This window comes from Protopterus annectens, chromosome 8.part1 (genome assembly GCF_019279795.1).
Source record: "Protopterus annectens isolate FY-2018-M chromosome 8.part1, PAN1.0, whole genome shotgun sequence".
Classification (NCBI taxonomy): Eukaryota; Metazoa; Chordata; order Ceratodontiformes; family Protopteridae; genus Protopterus; species Protopterus annectens.
In genome coordinates this window covers 419834458-419849954 of record NC_056742.1, presented here as the reverse complement: position 1 = coordinate 419849954, position 15497 = coordinate 419834458, and the positions used below count along the sequence as shown (strand labels likewise).

General features: G+C 40.5%; 1 protein-coding gene across 1 annotated transcript in view; it reads right to left on the bottom strand.

Annotated features, from left to right (window-relative positions):
* Nucleotides 1-15497, bottom strand: part of CYLD (CYLD lysine 63 deubiquitinase) — a 1495154-nt gene that overhangs the window by 1107426 nt on the left and 372231 nt on the right. The gene's annotated exons all lie outside the window — the stretch shown is intronic.

Below are 15497 nucleotides of genomic sequence, written 5' to 3'. Positions count from 1 at the left end.
TGACACTAGGTTATTTTGATAGAAGCATATGACAAACCATCTCTAAATAGCTAATACCTGATGCACATACTCATGGAACAAGTGCCTAAAAAATAACAAAATAAAATCATCCAGGTTGTCAGCAGAAATTGCTCTAAGTTGGAGTGTACTCTTTGCCCTTGATTCTGTGAGAGCAGATCCAGATTGTGAAGAAGCTTGTGGTAATTACCTTTGGCCAATTCCATTAAGAAGGCGAACCAACTTTACCTGGGTCAAAAGGTGATTACCACAATGATCTTTGGAAATTCTTTCTGAATCTTTATAAGTACCTTGGGAAAAGCTGAAAAGGGTGGAAATGCATACAGGAACATTCCTGTCCATGGGAATCATAGAGTGTCTGCCTTCCAGGCATGGGTGCAAGTATGTGTTGAAAATATTTTTCAGTTGTCTGTTTTGAAAGGAGGCGAACAGATCTACTTGTGGTGTTCTGGAAGGAGGAGAACAGATCTACTTGAAGTGTTCTCAACATCTGGATCAAGTCCTGGAAGACCTCTACAAGGAGCTTCCACTTGTGAGGGAATGTCCAGGATCTACTTAGTCTGCCTGCCACTGTGTTTTGCTCAGATGGCATATACAAGGTTTGAAGTGTCAGAAAATACAGAGGCAGCTCCCAGGCCATCAATACCAAATAGCAAAAATGCTATGACCTTTTACTTCCTTGCTTACTCAGGTACTACATTGTGGTAGAGTTGTCTGTGACCACAAGAAGAGGACCATAGGTCTAGCAGTAGTGGAGAACCTTTAAGGCATTAATTACTTCCAACATCTCTTATGTTTATGTGCTTTGGCCTGTCCAGACGATCCCACAAGCCTTACACTTGAACTCCCAAGGACATGCAAATTCTGAAGAGTCCATCTCAGCAGACTAGACTGGGGTCGGAAGACAGAAAGGGGGTCTTGGATTCAGAGACAGTTGAACACTCCACCACTGCAGCTGTTGGTTCACAAAAACCAGTACCGGAAATTCAAGGGATGAAGGTGCTGTGTCTATCAAATCTTCAAGTATCACTGAATTTTTCTCATGACTAGTCTGGACAGTGGTATCATGAGGATCACTGATGCCATGAGGACTAGGATTTGGAGGAACTCTCTAGCCAAGGCCATGTCTAAAAGAGAGAAATCCAAGAAAATGTCCTTGTAAGTCAGAAGTTTTCCTTCAGGTATGCAGGCCATAATTTTACTATGTTTAACAAACATCCCAGGAACAATTCACCAAGAGGGTGTAAAAGGACTTCTGAAGGTTCAATTAGAAGCCCAGGTAGGAATGGAGGGAGATGACCTTGTCCAAGGACTCCAAGAACCTGGATGCAAAATCTGTACAAATTAGCAAGTTGCCTAAATAAGGAATGCCTAGGGTTCTGCAGCAGGCAACCACTGTAGCCAAACTCTTTGTAAAGACTTGAAGTGCAGTAGATAGTAGGGTTGCCACCTTTTCACATGCCCAAAGTGGGACATTTTTGGTACAAACGTCAGATTTGGCAGGCCAAAACATACCCAAGGCCAGTACAAAGGACAGAACTTCACTTTTTTGCCAAAATAAAAGCTTATTCTTGTAGCATTTTAGTTGCTTATTCTGTTTCTTATAACATTTAGGTGTTTCAGATAAGAATAACTATTTGGCCCTAAAATCTCAGGACATTTGCCATTTTTACAATTTTTTTGCAGGACACAACTGCCCAAAGAGGGACTGTCCCTTGCAAAGTGGGACAGGTGGTAACCCTAGTAGATAGCCCAAATGGTAAAGCAAAATCTGATAATATAAGCAAGACACAGCAAATCACAAAAATTTCATGAAACTGGGAACAATAGAAATATGTTGGTAAGGGTTCTAGACATATGGCGTCACCATGAAACAGTGATCTGGAAGCAAAACTAGGGCCAACTGTAAGGTAAGCATTTTGAATTTCAAAACTTTTACAAAGGTGATTAGAAAGGACAAATTTAGGGTGGTCTCTGGGAATGCTCAGTTTTTGCTACCAAAAAGATTCTGGAGTAAAGTCCTTTGCCTCTGTGTATCACAGGAAGTGGTTCTATGAATCCTACTTCTACAACAGGATAAAGTACTGGAGGAAATAGTTGTATCTGGTCTGGTTAGTGTTGGGGAATTTCCCTGAAAGGGGAGGATTTTCTATCCACTGCCAAGTGTATCCCCCACCCCCAGCAAAAAAGACCACAGTGAAGAACTTCTCAAAAGCAAACTTCACACTTCTTAAGACTGGAGTGGTATCCTTCAAGGCCCCCGAGCCAGTGGAAACCACAACCCACGCTGCTGAAACCCTTACAAATGCCTTCTACGAGCACCTCCAGGAATGTATGGATCAAGCAATCCCTAATAAAATCAAGACCCTTTCCACCAAAGGCAGGCGCCCGGTCTGGTGGACTCCAGCCATAAACAAACTCTACAACAAGAGGAGAAAGCTACTACATGACAGAGCAAAATCCTAAATGGGAAGGCATCTCTGATCAATACTAGCAAAAACTACGATCACACATAAAATCATCCAAGCCCAACTTTGAGAGAAAAATCGCTAATGACACAAAAGACAATCATAAAGCCTTCTTTAGCTATGTTAGAAACCTGGGTGGAAACTCCCAGATATGCTCAGAATTAGTCCAAAATGATAAAAATCCTGAACCCACAGACATTGCCAACATACTGGCAGACAGGTTCAGTGCAAATTTCTCCCCTCCTCCCCAAAGGAGAAATATCTATCCCACCAGAGTCTAGCCTCCCAAACATCTCAGATGTCCAGGTGAGAGCTGCTCTCTCTAAAGCAAAAAACACAGCATCAATGGGACGGACGGTGTCCCCGGCTGTGTGCTACGAACTCAATGAGGAACTAAACCCACACATAAGGCTGCTGTTTAATCTTAGCCTTACTACAGGATCGTACCCAAAGAATGGCGTGTGGCAACTGTGGTCCCACTCCACAAAGGCGGTGCTTCTCACGGACCCTGGAAATTACCGCCCCATAAGCTTGCGAGCCTTGTCTGCAAAGCTATGGAGAGGATCATAATGGAACTCATAAATAAAGACATTGGGGACCTACAGACACTGGATCCTACCCAATTTGGCTTTGTCAAGGGCAGATCCTGCCTCTTGAACTTAGTCGACTTTTTGAAACAGTCACTAAGGCCATTGATGAGGGTAAGGCAGTTCACACAGCCTACCTTGACCTAGCAAAGCGTTCGACACAATACCCCACTCGGGCATCATAGAAAAGCTCACCAGCTTAGATGTAAACCCATATGTCACAAGATGGGTTGCAAACTGGCTCAAGGACAGAACACACAGGGTTAGAGTTGCTGGTGCCATGTCAGACTCTAAGCGGTCACGCGGTGTCCCACAGGGCTCAGTCCTGGGCCCCTCTTGTTCGGCATTTATTTTTCTGAAGTGCAGGCAAACATAGGGGATTGTGGCTGACAAAATTTGCAGATGACTGCAAACTGGGCACCATAATTGACACTCCATCAGACACAGACATCCTCCAGAAAGGTCTCATAGAAATGGATAACTGGTGCCAGAGCCATGGCCTTAAGCTAAATGCCAAAAATGTATAGTCATACCCTTTGGGAAAAACAAGGTAACCCTAATTACCACATAGGTGGTAATCCATTAAACTTTGAGGAAGGCGTTATCAGGGACCTGGGGACCCAAGTTGACAGTAACCTCTCTTTTGACACTCACATTGCCAAAGTGGTTAGGAAGACCTTCTACATTGCCCACCTGATCATGAAGGGTTTCACATCCAGATCAGGAGAGGTCATTGTACCCTGTACTCTTCACTTATCAGACCAATGATTGAGTACAAGCGCCCCATTGAATGTACCTTACCCGACACCTGCAGCAGTTGGAAAGACCCCAAATGTTCCTCACCAAAAGGATAAAGGGGCTCAAACATATGTCATACGATGCCGACTGAAGAAACTCCAGCTCTATTCAGTCGCATACCGTCTGCTCAGAGGTGATCTGTGCCTGACATACAAGGCCATGTCCAACCCGGAATTAATGGACATGCTCCACCTCAAAAATCCAAATCCACCAGAGCCACGAGCAAGAGACTTAAACCTCAACACGGATATAAATAGGATGTGCTGGAGGGACAGATTCATCACCCAGAGACTCCCTACACTATGGAACAGAATCCCAGTCCATGTGAGGCAGAGCCCCTCACTGACTCTGTTCAAGAGAAATCTTGGCAGTGGATGGGAGATCGTGGGTTTACCGGGAATCATCTCTGTATCACTGCTGGACAGAGGCACAGCAAACTAATGGGTATAGTATTCTCATCCTAAGGGGTGGTGAAAGCCACACACACTCTGGCTAGGCTTTTAAATGCCCTAGGGCAGATAGCCTAGTATGAACCTATGAACCTATGAACCTATCCTTTCTGAATTGTTCTCAGAACCCATTTATCTGTGACTACTAGCAGCCAGGCTGCAGAGCTCAGATACAGAGCCTGAAAGAAGGAAGAGGAAAATGAAGGGGAGGGGGGAAGGGTACTTAGCATAGTCATTCCTTTGCTGGGAGTTTAGCCTTTTTCAAAACACATCCCACTTGTCTGGTTTCAAAGAATTATCCTCCTGCCATTTCCTTTTGGATCCCTGACTTTTGTTTAGCTGGGATTTTTGCTTGTTCTGCACCTCGAAGGAAGACACCTTATTTGGGGACAACTTGGGTATATGAAACATTTGAAAATTTCAGCTTTTAAATAGGGGAAGTTCTGATTACATAACCAATTATGAAACATACACAACACTTCACACCTCTTCAAGGCCATCACAATACACAATCATATGCTGAGGTTCTAAAGATTAACTTGCCTAAACCTCCAAGACCTGGAAAACACAACACAGGCATGAAGCACACCAAGCACATTAAGCATACTTCCGCACACAGAACAAGGAGTCCCAAAGTCACAGATGTTGATCCCGAAAGATAGGTATCGACCCAACCAAACTTTCTTGTTACAGGCAAGTCCATTGTAAGACATACAGATGTACTTCTTAACAGGCTGAGCAAGGAGTGACAGTTAGATGCTTGTCTGGTACCAGAATCCATTAGATCATGCATGAACTCAAGTCACTGAACAACATTACCAGCATGACTCTAACATAGTTCATGCCAGTGTAAATGACACCCCCCTGGACTCTATGAAGAAAGACATGATAGAGCTCTCAAGACTATATGTCCAAGACAGGTATGAGTTTACACTCAAGCAACATTATACCTGCTTCAAGGATGATACCGTGTTATGAGCAAAAAATAATTGACTTCAATAACTAGCTTAGTTTTTGGTGTCATTCAAAGGGGGTCCTATATTTGTTAGCCCAAGAGAATATGATTGACAGACCACACTGCTTTGCAGGGTATGGCTTGCATTTGACCCCTCTATGATTTCAATCATAGGCAAAACTGTCCATCCCCATACTGCCTTTTATATGCAATACCAACCTAATTAACTTACCAACATAACAGATCAAGCAAAGGAAAATATAAAGGTGTTACTGATCACTGCTAGAAGTCTAAACAAGAAACTCCACTCCCTAGAAGCACTTCTCACCCTGGTGGACACTGATGTCTGTGTAGTGACTAACGCATGGTTTAAAATAATGGAGAGCACTCCAGCTGTGCAGGGCTATAATTCCTGCAACACGTTTAGATGAGCTACTGCACAAGAGAAAAAAGGTGAAGGTGATTCAACCTACATCCAGAAGAGACTCACATCAAGGCTGTAAAGTAGCATGGTGCACTAGAGTTTATTCATGTCCAAATAACTATCAGAAAGGTCCCATAACATATATTAGCTAGTTATAGAGCTCGCACTATAACAAAAGAAAGCCATATCACCTATCTACAGGAACTAGAATCACTCAGTATTAAACCCAATGCCATTTTTCCTAGGTGATCTAAACTAACTACAAGACAGGGAAAACCTCCACCCTCCACTAGTGCAGAAACTGACTTTCTCAATAAAAATGCCCTGGGACAATTAGAGTACTCACTAGGGGGAATAACATCTTGGCTGCTGCCCTTACTAAAACAGCAGCATTTTGCTCCATCCCTTACATATCACCTATCACTTATTAGGTCTGACCATAAAGCAGCCTCCTTCGAAACAGCACTGAACTGGAGATCCCTTCTACCCAAGGTCCATTTAGAAATGTCTTTTAAGACAAATACCTACTCCTAAGTGATACAACTGCAAGTTTCAAATCCTCACCAAACCCAGTTAACTCAACTAAATATGCAGAAATGTACACCACACTATACCACAGCATGTAAACAGCTGCAGAGAAGCAAATACGCCCCACAGAATCAAGTGCAGGGTAAACACCAGAAACATACCCATACAATTGAAATACAATATCAGCAAGCTTTATAATAATAAAAAAAAATAATATTGATCAAAAATAAGAACAGTAATTCCCAGAATGTTAGAGTTCTTGTCATTGAAATAAACAGACAACTCTGGAGCTTAACAAAATCCAACAGAGCCAAACTTAAGTCTAAAACATTTACCCAAGCCAAAGACATTCACAAGGATTTTTAGTTATGTTCATAATCTCAAAAGCACAATGAAACAATGAGTTGAGCTGATTGTGAGTGATGTTACCTACAGTAAGGCTGACGATATAGCGAACCTACAGGCTGATAAAGTTAGCTCTAGCTTTATTTCTCTCTCCACTGTGTCTGTCCCTCAAGTTATACCTGAAACTAGCTCACCTCCAACTATCACACAAGACAAACTCCTAAAAGTGCTAAAAATAATGCATTGACGGGTCCTGACATTATCCCTGGATGCATCTTAAACAGAATGAAAAACAATTTAGCCACAACTCTAACACCACTGGTCAAGCTCAGCCTCCATACAGGTTTTGCACCAAGTGAATGGAGAACAGTTACAGTCATTACCCTGCATAAGGGGAATCTTCCACAGACTCAGGCAATAACAGACCTATAAGTCTGACCAGCCTCATATGCAAAGACATATTATGGAAGTAATCATTCAGGCCACAGGGAACCTTAAAACACTGGACCAGTCTGTTTGGATATGGCACAGGCAGATCATGCTTACTCAACCTGGTGGATTTTTTTGAAAAGGTCACCAAAGCAATGGATGAAGGCAAAATGGTACACACTGCATACCTCGGCCTGGCCAAAGGTTTTGACACAATTTCCCACTCAAGCATAGCAGAAAACTAAATAAACTGGTAGCAAGCCCCCTATGTCACCCACTGAATTGCCAACTGGCTCACACATAGGATACAGATAAACAAAATATGGTAAATTACCTCCACAAAGAGGTCAGTCTCCAATGGAGTCCCGAGAGGTCTGTCCTGGGACCTCTCCTGTTTGGCATCTAATTTTTTGAAGTATAAGTCAAAACCAAAGGGTTCTGGCTAACTTAGTTTGCAGATGACTACAAGCTAGGAGCAATCACTGAATCTCCAAATGGTTTAGCCATTCTGCAAGAAGTCTGTCCCAAATAAATCACTGCTGCTATAAATCATGGCCTCAAACTAAATGCCGAAAAATGCACTACTGTATTCTTTGGGAAGTCATCGACCCCAGGGAAGTACCACATTGACCCAGATTTTGGAACTTATGTGGACAAGTAGCCTAATTTTGACAAATGTGTCTATAGTTGTAAGAAAGTCCTTCTATACTGCACAACTTACAAACAAAGGGATTGTGTCCAGATATAGGGATGTCACTGTCCCCTTTACATATCCCCTATTAGGCCAGTCATTTAATATAATGACCACTTTGGCAAGTACCTGTCAGACACATGCATCAACTGGAATGCCCACAGAGATACTGTACTAAAAGGATATAATGCCTAAACAACATGCACTACATAGACTGACTCAGACTACTCTTAGGATCCTGCTGACTGATAAGAGGTGACCTGTGACTGACATCCTTTGACCTACTTCTGATGGATTTGCTGCACATCAGCAAGTCAAATGGCATTAGAGGTACTCAATCAAAGGATCTAAACTTTTTCTGCAACATCATCTGAAAGGTTCAGAGGGACAGGTATATCTCACAGAAGATACAGCTGCTCTGGAAGAGACTACCATCCACATAAATTAAAGTTCATCTCTGCCCACATTCAAGCATAAAATAGATATATGGGTGGGAAATAGAAAAATTTACACCAAGGCCTACCCCCTGTACTACTAATGAACAAAGGCAGCTCCTAAATGATTTATCCCATGCATGGGTCCCCTCAAATTATATATGGTATGATCCCATGTATTCTCATTAGGGTTAATAATTAATTATCTACCATGGGTAGGTTAGGTGAATATATAACCAAATGGGATAGGTTATTTTGAGCACAAAAAGGGAAACTAGCTAGGCTTAAAATGACCTGCAAGGGCATAGTACTTACGTATGAACCCATGGGTCAATCATACAGTCTTAATACAACAGAAGAAGCAACATCTCTAGTGTATCTGCCCATTCAAGCACACCTCTCAAAGCCTGTTTTAAAATCGGAGTCAAATTAGAAACAATTTCATTTATACAAGACTTTTGTGCTGCATGATAGACAGAATGTAGCAAAATCATCTATACAATATGCACATTATAAAATAAATTTCTACATACAGCCTTGATAATTTAACATTCTAAAGGCTAGATTACTAGAAAGAGACATCTTTTTGCTCTGAAGAACTATTTTCTCACTTTATCAGGGGGAATTGGATTAGATGACGTCAAGGACTTTTATCTGAGCAGACAGCTGTGGAGACCACAGCTGGGTCAGCAGTCAAATGAGAAAGAGACCTGTCATATCTAAGGAAACCCTATATTTTCTCTGAGCCTTTTTATAAACTAATGGAATAGACAAAGTTGCCTGCAAGACACCAGTAAACATCTTCCAAATTCAGTAAGAGACTTAGGACAGACACAAAAATGATGCTTCTCATCCGCTATAAGGTCATATAGCCTGCCTAGTTCTGGAGTGGTTCCTTACTGCTCCCAAGCAAAGATATCATTACATCTAGCAGTCCATCTGAGGAAAAGTGAACACTTGTTTGGACTTAAGCTTAGGTTCATCTTCTTAAGAATCAAAATGGCTGGACTCAAGAGTCAACTAGGAAATCACCATTGTTCTCATCAGATACCTCATCATGTTCTGACATAACAGAAAGGTCTACAGCCAAACTAGCACTAGACCTATGTATGGGAACACAAACACCAGAATTAGCTGTCTGCAGAACACACAGCCAAAGAAACAACATCAGCCTTATAAAAAGCTATAATCTGATTAAAAGGCTGTATGATGGAGCTTCTATTTCTTTTTATTTTTTTTTTAATTCTTTACTAGATAAAATATCTGAGGAAAGAACATTTTGTCTGGCATGGGGTCTCTTACCCCAGACTGCTCCTAGACCTAAAGGATTTGGTTCTCCCATACCTGTACCAGGCATTGAAATAGCCCCTGACACCCACTTCATAGTAGCTGGCAAAGCTACACTAGAAAGATAAGAGGCAAAAGCCAAGTGTTCTGTGGGCCAAGCAGGGGCCCTGACAGATTCACTAACCACACGCTGAGGCATATTTTAATTTTGTTTTTTTCTTTTTAAGTGCAACCAGATTTGATATGGGGAGTACCACAGTTAGAATCCATCAAGTCAGGGGAGAGAACACCAGCTAGACTAATAAACTGACAGTATTGGATAATGTATCACAATAACCACTTAAAAGTTTCTAGTAATAAGTATGCCCCAACAGAACTAAACTCTGCCAAACTGTGTGTGCTATTATCACATAAACATTTTGAAATGTGTTCAGAATTCATTTATAGCTGATGGAAGTTAAATAATTTTCAGGCAATTTGAATTATATTTTTAATCAGAGAAAGTAAAATCTCCACAGTATGTTCGAATAACTTCATTCACAGTAAAATTTAAATCTGATGTTAAAAACACACAGAGCAGAGTCATACGTACAGTAAATGTATAAATGCTGAAAAATCAAAGTTCTGTAATATTTTCCTGTCAAAACATGACAATAAAGTTTCTAACTACATGAGATAGCCCACAGTGTCTACATACACACTGCTCTTCTGAGAGAAATACTGAAAATTTCCCCAGAAACAGTAGAAAAAAAAATCCAAAGACAGCCAAATAAACACTGCTACACACAAAAATTCCCACAGGAATTCCTGTAAACATTTGGAGATACAAAAAAAAAAATAAAATAAATATCTTTAATAAACACAAAAACAGAGAAAATAATAAATGTAATAATTAAATGAAAGGAAGGGGGTCTCCAAATAGGCCAATTTGAGCAATAAGCTGGAAATATCAGCATTAGATCATTTAAAGAGTCAAATTTTCTCTGGGTGGCAGGAAAAACACTGAACACACTTCCTTTGAAAGGTGAAAGCTTCCCACTCAGAATACACTCAATCAGCTGTCACAGGAAGAGACATGAAAGGGAGTCTGAGCTTTTGAAAGCTGGCCAGTAATGAGTTATCTTGGTAGATAACCAAAAATGCCACTCAGGTAGCAGGAATGATGAACATCAACTACTTCAGCCTATCAGCTACTAATTAAACTAAATACTCAGGGCTGGTGTTAGCATTTTGGGGGCCCCAGCAAATGTCAAGTTGGGGGCTCCATGGACTGCTCAGTCTCAGCATCACCCTTTTACTACTAAGCCTCCTAAGAAACATTTTAATTCATGCTGCAGAGTTTTAGAACTAGTACGCACAGACTGAACTGCAGCTACAATGCTGTTAAAGTCCCACATGCTTGTACCACATTGTGTTGGCATGTCTCACAAAGGGACATTCACAGTTCCTGACATTTATCTGCAACAGTGATACATTATAACAACTCTATTGTACACAGCTGGATTTAAGTGAAATGGTGCCCTAGGCACTGCTTACTGTTCCACCCCCACAGACAATCTCCAGTACTCCTCTCTATTTTCTCCCCATATCTCAGGATCCCCACACCATGCACATTACTTTTTTCTTCCTTTTCTCACATTTTGTCTTACTCATCAGCTTTTTCAAGAAGCCATGACTTCCTGTGTGGTCTGAAGTGCATTTTAAAGTTTTTTTTTTACACTACCTTTTCATCCAGTGATGGTTTGAGCAGAACTTTCATATGATTAAGGAAAGAAATTCAGTGTATCTGTTCAACTTCCTTGCATCCTTTCTGCACACCTTTCCTGACCAAGACAGTACAGTAATAACCATTTAGGAAATATGTCAGTTAAGCCACGGTCCCCAGAAGCCATAGGGTTACACATGCTCTGGGATACATTTTAGATAATTTTCTTAATCTTTTAATCCAATCGATGTCTGAACAAATTCAAATTAATGAGTAAGGAAAAATTTCAGTCTTAATTTTTCTTTCAAGAAAGATCTAAGTTGTGCCCAAGGCTTAATGTTCAAAGCTGACAAAATAGTAGCTCACAATAAAGTAGCAAGGCAATTGTGCCTGCCTCCCTACCCCCACCCCCCCCAAAAAAGTCACTGACTGTGCATCCCTCTGATGTTAGACTGGGATGAAGGCAGATGTTCAAACGACCACAGTCATGTATTGCAGGTGAATACTGTCATACATATACATAGCATGCCTCCTCACTCCTCCCCTCTTCCTCACAAAGGCAGCTACCTGTATACAGGTCTCATGTACGATTGTAAGGAAAGTGAAAAAAATAATAATGACAAAAATGTATTCTACTTTGTTGCTCCTAGACAACACACTGCCTCTGCCTGTACACTAGCTGCAGTAGCCTTCTTTCTACACCTCTGAAGTCTGTGTGGAAAGCACAGGAAGCAGTGACTACACTATCCCCAGCCCAAACACAAGCGATAATGACCTTCTGTGCACACCTCTAAGATTTGTTTGTGATGAAAATTAAAGAAGTAATGACCATGCTATCCCTTGCCTCCCGCACAACCTACAGCAAGCTTCTGTACACACAGTTGAGCAGGGCTGGTTTTAAAATGGGATCAGTTTGAGTGCAGAGGATACCATTAAGTTCATGTCAAAATCCATTTATACATTGTGGGATTTGAGGATCACCATAATCCTAGAAGCTCTAAGGGTCTGAATGTTCTGTGATGTATTTTATGCCTTACTTTTGAAATATAATTACTTGTTAACTTCATTTTTACTGTTACTCAGAAGAGATATGTATGTACTCAGAAGAGATATGTATGTAGTCAACATTATTGTATGTTTGCACAAGTAAAAAACAGTGATATTTCCCTTATTGAGGAATAATGCATGCCTATCAATTACCCTGATTTTACAGAATGTCCCTGATTTTGGCTCATAATTTTGCTCTGTTCCTCATAAAAAAGTTTAATTTGCTGATAAATTATTCATGATTACAGTCAATATATTTTACTATCCAAAAAGTGCATGTTGATGAAAAAAACCTTTTATGTGAATTAGATTAATATTTAAAAAAGTGTTCCTGATTTTTTGGCCTCTAGTCTGCTATTATTTTTGGCTTTGCCCAGACTTTTTGAGTAAAGAAGTTGAGAGTTATAGTATGTATAAAACTCTCTGAAAAAGAAAACCATCCTCAAAGATCAGAAGCATCAGCTTTTCATAAAATCTAAGGTATACATTGAGACCTGTCATTTTGGGCTGCTGACCTCTAGCCTTTACCTTACTCGTGTTCATTCACCGATTACCAGCGTTATCCTAACAGGGATATATCACAGCCCTGTTTCAGATCAAAAGCGTAATTGGAAAATGAATCATTTTTTCCTCCTCATTTTTCCCTAAACAGCAGCTTTTGTGGGGCCCCACATGGTCAAGGATGATTAAAGTGAGGACCCTGAAACCACAGGTGTTAACAGGTACCTAAAGCTGGCTATGATTTTAGTTTTAGTAGAATGTCGATCAGTAGGGCTTAATTTAGTCAACAGCACTATGTCAGTGGTAAAACATTAAATAAAATTGTTAACTTGACAAAACACTACTACTTAACCAGAGATATGTTTGAATTTTAAAGAAGAAATGAATAAGGGATATTATTACCCATCTGGTTTATTAAGTACACAAGACTGCTGTACTATCTTTTGTTATTTGACAAAAAATCTAAATATCAAAATAAGATAAGTTGCTGTTATTGTGGGCCTCACCAAGACCAGGGGTCCCCAGTGACCATTGGGTTTGTTGGTGCCTAAAGCCGGCTATGACTATAATTGAACATGGTGGTGAGTTTTCCTTCTTCAAAGGTGTGATGTGCCCTTTCAAATCCAAAAGGTAAAATTTCAGATAGATTTAATGTTTTATGTAGCCAAGTTGCTAAGATTATTACATTGTCTCCCTCATACTTTTCAATTATGCCACAAATTTTAATGCTATTTCATCTCAAGTCTATTTTCTAAATCATCAACTTTATCTATGAGCTAGTTATTTTGTTTTAAAAGGAATTCAGTCTGAGATTCACCTTCACTTATTCTCCCTTTGTGATCATTTAAGGCTTCTTCCATGCTGCTGCTGATTTGCGCACTTTGTTGTCTCATACGAATTTCTAAATGTTCCATCTTCTTTCTGGACTCTACTTTGAAACATTCTATTTTGGTACCAGTTTGTCCATTTTAAGTAACACATCATGCATACTAGATTATTAGTGACTGGATGTCTTTTTTTAACACAAGAATCCTGAATACCATTTTCTGAGAGGCTCATGTTAACGTCTTTTCTCTCTTAACCAAGCAGATGAAATTCTGACAGGAAAATTATACCTTTTGAAGAACCTGAAGCTATAAATTTTTTCTCTATCAGTGAATAAAATTAGTAAACAAGTATCTCCAAATTTTAATTTTTGATTATATTTTCTGTTGGAGAAAGGTTTTCAGTCACAGAGGTTTCACCAGTTGCTGCTCTCAGTTAGTGATCTTGGCCACACACCCTTCCAAAGCAGTGGATATCCGATGTTAGGATTTGTCTGTTAGTGTATTTCAAGAGATTTGGCAAGTAATGTTGAATTAGTGTGCTCTGGTTGGTTAGTGGTGTTTTGGGTAGGGTGTAATTTAGTAGAGAGAAAATAATGCTGGATTAGGTGGGATATGGGGTTGGATGCCGAGCAAAGTAGAGATGAGCAGAGCTAGGCATAGCAGTGCAGGGACTTCCCAGTGATAGATTTCACTTTACAAAAATAATCAGTTGAAGTGCTTTATTCTTCTGGGATATTAAGTGTGCCCAGTGTGTTCCCGTGTGCTACTCTTTCTTGTATAGTAGTTGTCTTGTTCACAGGAGAATTCTAATAAAAGATTTGTGGGTTATAACTATGTATGTTGTAAATGTTATTTCCTAATGTAGATGTAGATGTGCATGTTATTTTTTCATTCAGATACAGATATAATGCATTAATACAACCCTGTTTCAGCCCACCTTCCCTAGCTGTTAGGTAAGTGTGTATTTTGATGAGAAGGGAGTAATGTGGACATGTCCAGAAATGCTGACTGGCTACCAGAGACACTACCACAGCCAAAACACACAGTTTAGATAGACTAATAGCATAGACATCTAGAACACCATGGTGCTACTGGCTTACTTTTCTAAATGCATTGTGCTATTGGTCAGCTCAATGGACCAAAGCACAATGTAAAACCCAAGGCAAGTCCAGTGACTCCATTTTGGCTTGAATGAACTCCTTTGCTATTGGCTATACGACCAATGAAAGAGTTCAACAGGGAGTTCTAAAAGGGTAAATCAGAGCAGCAGAACAGAAATTAAAATACTGGAATGCTCCACTGAGTACAGAGCCACTGAGAGGTATTTCCTCCCCTTGACTCTACAGCAGTTCCTTATGCCTGGGGCTTCCAATCTCAGAGAACAGCAAAATGCAGCAAGTGCTGCAATCTCTAACCTAGTTATTGATGGGTGTTTCCCATTGCCACCATACTGCGCCACTTCAAAGAGGCCTGCACTGGCTGGCTGCTAGGTTTCATGTCATCAACAAGGTGCCTGTTCTGGTTTATTCAGATGTAAGTGAAATGCCCCCCTCCCCATCTGCAACAGCAGTGTAGTGGTGCAACAGGTAGCACACTCACCTTTAGTGGAGAAGGCTGTGGGTTCCATTTCCACACCAGAAGATAGATTCCTGACAGTATAGTGCAGCATAATGGGGTTGCTGCACTCTTGTATGTGTGTGTGTCATCCTTCAAATGGGACATTAAACTAAGTTTGGTAGTAGCTCATGTGGGTGTAAACGATCCCATGGTACTTACTGAAAAGAGATGGGGAATTTCCCTTACACCCTGGCCAAATTTCTCCTAATGGTATACATACCACCTGAAATTTCCCCTGAAAACAGGCTTCTAGCCTAGTGGGACTAACCCAGACAACAAAGGATTAAAAATAAATACAAAAAAGAGCCGTCAGCTTAGTATCCTTCTGTTTGTGCCCTCATACATACATTGTTTAATTGCTACTATTTCCTGCTGTTGGAGTCCTCT